This window comes from Somniosus microcephalus, unplaced genomic scaffold, assembly GCF_052327205.1.
Source record: "Somniosus microcephalus isolate GS21.2 unplaced genomic scaffold, FLI_Smic_1.0 unresolved_chr4, whole genome shotgun sequence".
Classification (NCBI taxonomy): Eukaryota; Metazoa; Chordata; class Chondrichthyes; order Squaliformes; family Somniosidae; genus Somniosus; species Somniosus microcephalus.
Window position 1 is genome coordinate 7,929,478 of NW_028225182.1, and position 4,902 is coordinate 7,934,379.

General features: G+C 41.2%; 1 non-coding gene across 1 annotated transcript; it reads left to right on the forward strand.

The window, feature by feature from the left end:
- The first annotated feature begins 2,897 nt into the window (after positions 1–2,897).
- On the forward strand, positions 2,898–2,969 carry trnad-auc (transfer RNA aspartic acid (anticodon AUC)). The gene has a single exon. It is a non-coding gene; the product is annotated as a tRNA-Asp (tRNA).
- The last annotated feature ends 1,933 nt before the right edge of the window (positions 2,970–4,902 follow it).

The following is a 4,902-nucleotide window of genomic DNA, read 5'->3' on the forward strand; positions in this document are numbered from 1 at the left end:
TTGGATAATTAACATATTAATTGTTATCTCACAACAATGAGAACTTGTATTAGATGTGTTTTTTATATTGGTTCAAGTGATGTAGGTCTCGCTGGCAAGGCCAGCATTTATTGCCCATCCCTGGGGTGGTGGTGAGCCACTGTAGTCGCCTTTCACCACTTACAGATCTGCATCATAGAATCAGAGAATGGATACAGCATAGAAAGAGGCCATTCGGCCCGTCCAGCCCGTGCCGGCTCTCTGCAAGAGCCCTTCAGCTAGTCCCACTTCCCCGCCCTCTCCCCATAGCCCTGCACATTTTATTCCTTCAGTTGCTTATCCAATATTTACATGTATCGGTATTATTTATTCATTGATTTGGGTGAATCTGTCTCATTCAACAATATGTCCTGGCTATTTATTTCTGTCTTACTTTTAAATTACACGCAAATGACCTTATTCGGAACACCGATACACACAAATACATTGATCAATAACACACAGATACATTCACATTTATTCATCACCAGCGCAATGATACACCCAAAATCCATTTAGAAGAATCACAGTTTCAAACACAGATATTTATATATTAATATCCTGAAGTATGTTATAAAAATAAAGAAAATAAATATACAACTGACTCAAGTATTTTTACATGTATGTGTAACCTTTAGGTCGATGACCTTTCGTCAATAATTCTCTATATGCATATATAGAACTGGAGGATGCCAGTGCACCGTGTGAGTCTGTGGCTGTTGTACAGCCGGTCTGAGGGAAGTAGAAGAGGCTGGAGCACTTTAAAACGGTTTCGAATGAAGATGGATGCACCCCAATAAATGACAAACTTTTTCAGATACATTGTAAATAGATCTGTAAGCCGCAGAGTCATGAAATGCTTTTACATGTAAACACGCAAAATTAATTTGTATCTAATACAGATTGACTCATTCTAATTACAATTATTGCGTCACTTTACTTCAGTGTTCCCTAATAGTCTCATGATCAGAATTCGGCACACTTACTGCCCGGGTTCAATGCCCGGTCAGGGAAGTCATTTTTATAACAGTTTTTTATTAAATTAAACTAATTTTGCTTCAACTCTAACACGCAGCTAACCTGGAAAATTGTTTTAACTATTATTAATTAAACGATAATCTTAGTTCATAGAATGATGTAAATGCTAAAGATACTTCACTAACATATATTGAGCATTCTATGTGATGAACTGTTATGCAGATCTTATTTTACACCATGGCCCGGATTTTACGGTGCTTCCGACAGCAAATGCACAGCATAGGCTATTGTACACCTTCAGAACGACTACACAAGTGCCAGGTATCCGGACGCACAGAAATTGTGGTCTGTCAAGTTTCGCTTGGACACATCCACCGCATCCGCTGCAACATCACTTTTGCTGTCACAGAGTTGGGCTAACTACTGCCCAGCGAATGCCCACGAAACCCTTACACCTGGTAATATCAGGCGAAAGGCCTTCTTTTACCATTGTAAGGGTTTAAATCAATATTAAAATATATTTTAAAAGTGATATAAACATACACTTACATTTAAAATTCGTTTAGGTAAATTTTGTTAAGTTTTAAAATGTTACATTTATATTTCAAAACATTCAATTTGAATTTTAAATCATAGATACATAGAATCATAGATTGATATGGCACAGAAGGAGGCCATGCAGCCCATTGAGTCTGCACTGGCACTTTGAAAGAGCTCTTCAAATAGTCCCACTACCCTGCTTTTCCTCATAGTCCTGCAAATTTCTCCTTTACAATTATTTATTCAATTCTCTTTGAAAGTTACTATTGCGTCTGCTCCACCGCCCTTTCAGGCAGTGCATTCCCGATCACAACAACAGGCTGCGGTAAAAAAAAACTCATCTCCCCTCTGGTACCTTTGCCGGTTAGGTTCAATCGGTGTCCTCCAGTCACCGACCATCCTGCCACTGGAAACAGATTCTCCTTATTTACTCTTATCAAAACATCTTGCAAATTTAAAAACCTCGATTAAACTTCCTCTTAACCTTCTGCAGATAACAATTCCAGCTTCTCAGTCTCTCAAAATAACTAAAACAGCGATTTACTTGTACTTCTTGCAATTTAATATACTCTATTCGCTGCTCACGATGCAGTCTCCTCTACATTGGGGAGACCAAACGCAGATTGGGCGACCGCTTTGCGGAACACCTCTGCTCAGTCCGTATGGGTGACCCTGAGCTTCCGGTCGCCTGTCACTTTAATTCACCGCTTCACTCCCACTCTGATCTCTCTGTCCTCGGGCTATTGCATTGTTGCAATGAAGCTCAACGTAAGCTCGAGGAACAGCACCTCATCTTTCGATTGGGCACTTTGCAGCCTGCCGGACTCAACATTGAGTTCAACAATTTCACTTAATTATCCCTGCCCCCATTTATCATGCAGTATGATTTTTGCCATTCCAATTTGCAACATTTTATCTTTCCTGCCTCTTACAAAAGTACAGGATGTTCTTTCTATTTCTTCCTCCCCTCCTAACCCCGCCCCTGTCTCTGCACCTGCTTAATATCTGTTACATCTCCAGCTTTTTCCAGTTCTGATGAAGGGTCCCAGACCTGAAACGTTAACTCTGTTTCTCTCTCCACGGATGCTGCCTGGGCCTGCTGAGTATTTCCAGCATTTTCTGTTGTTATTTCAGATTTCCAGCATCCGCAGTATTTTGCAATTATATTGAAGTCATCTCATCCCTGGGACCACTCGCTCTTTGTGCGTGTCTCTCTTTCTTAGTCTCTATCTGTCTCTCTCTCTTTGTCTCTGCCTCTCTCTTTGTCCCTGTCTCTCTCTCTGTCTGTCTGTCTCTTCTGTCTCTTTCTCACTCTGTTCACAGGTCCATTCTAGTTCTGATCAAACACTGCCTTTTGCAGTTCTTCGTTAGTATAGTGGTGAGTATCCCCGCCTATCGCGCGGGAGACCGGGGTTCAATTCCCCGACGGGGAGGCTTTTTTTTTTAACAACCCCAATTTTTTAACTTCTTCCCAGCTCCTTGAAATGCTCCTTGGAAAAATTGAACTGGAAAAGTTCAAGTGAAATAATTTTAAAAGATTTACTGGCATATGAATAACTGTATAAAAACTTCCTGCACCTGTTCCTCGTTGGAATCGTGCTCGCCCTCTACTTCCCTCTCACTGTTGTGTGGGGCAGAGAGGAGTCATAACGGCACAGAATGAGACCATTGAATGCTTAATTAAATTCATTTATTTTGAACATGTGACCAATTATTCTTACTTCTGCGGTGTGAAATGTTATTAATTTGGAGATTTCTATTATGCTTATGGGATTCCGTATACACAGCATCGTAGGAATCCCCTGTGTGATTGGTTGGCCTGGCCAACGGATGCTGCTGAACCGTGAGCGCCAATGGTATCTGATGGCCTTTATGCAGGCGTATGCCAGCAGGCCCAAGACCGCAAGAGTGCGAAGCTCCGGAGACACCAGTTAATTGGGATTTGTTTCACGGTTCGGAGGCGTAAGCCAGCGACAAACCTCCGATCGCAATTTCAAGGCCCATCGTATTTTAGGAGGCTGGTTTAAAATGTTCATTACTTACGACATCAGGAATCTGGGACAAATTTTGTTCAATATAATCGGACCCGTAATTGCAGAGAATAAAAATGTTCCACTCGAACATATCCACCCGGGTTCGATTTGGGAACTGTTCATGTAGGAGGCGAACATGATAGTCACTGCACTACGGAAACCGACGCGTTAGTGTCCACAGCAAAGCGAATCAGCAGCAAACATAAAATCTCATGGAGATCATTTTCAGGTTCAATGCAGTCAGCCATTAAATAAAGTGAAATAATTTTACAGTGAAAAGATTTGGAAGTGTTACTCGTATCTGTGCCTTTAATTAAAGTTTGTGGCGTCTGACTCCCGTTCATGTCTCTGAATAAGAAAGAGAGGCTTGACGTTGACCAGACTGCACTGTGCCTGTTGTTTGTGAACTCATCCTTTATATTGAGCGGTTTCTCATCCTTTGATCGGCGTCAGGTTTAGCTCAGCGGTAACTTCGCAACCTTAACTTAATTGTACGCTCGGACCCTTTCTCACCGCGGGCGTTGCATGGGTTTTTTTTTGTCATATTCAATCCCCTTCTTCTACACCGAAACAAATTGTAGCCGTGATTTTAAACCTATACTGCGTGATTCATAGCGATCACCTTTAAATGATTCAGAAAACCAGTCCTTTCACCTCCGCCACACAGTTTCGATTCCTGGTCAGGAAAGTGACTTTTATATCACAGATTTTAAATCACAACCTGATGAAATTGAGTACATTCAGCTGATTTGAAAAAATTAGAATTGTATAAATTACCATTACTTACCTCCTAACTTTCATTTGCAGAACGAAAGAATTAATAGCTTTGCACCATTTAAAAATATTCTGTTTGTCTATTCTTCCTACATTATATTCCATCTGCCACCTTATTGCCCGCCCACTCACTTAATCTGTCTCTATCCCATTGTAGGCTCTTTGTGTCCTCCTCACAACTTACTTTCCCACCTAGCTTTGGATCATCAGAAAACTTGGATACATTACACTCTGTCCCTTCATCTAAGTCAGTAATATAGACTGTAAATAGCTGAAACATGCACACTTGATCCTTGTGGCACCCCACTAGTTACAGCCTGCCAATCTGAAAATCACCCGATAATTCCTGCTCTCTATTTTCTGTTCGTTAACCAATCCTCTATTCTTGCTAATACACTTCCTCCTGTCCCATGAGCCCTTATCTTGTGTAACAGGCTTTTATGTGTTTCCTTATCGAATGCCTTTTGGAAATCCAAATATGCTGCCTCCACTGGTTCCCCTTATAGATCCAAAGAATGCCTGAAGCAGAACATCCCGTTGTGCGAATGGAGCCTATTGG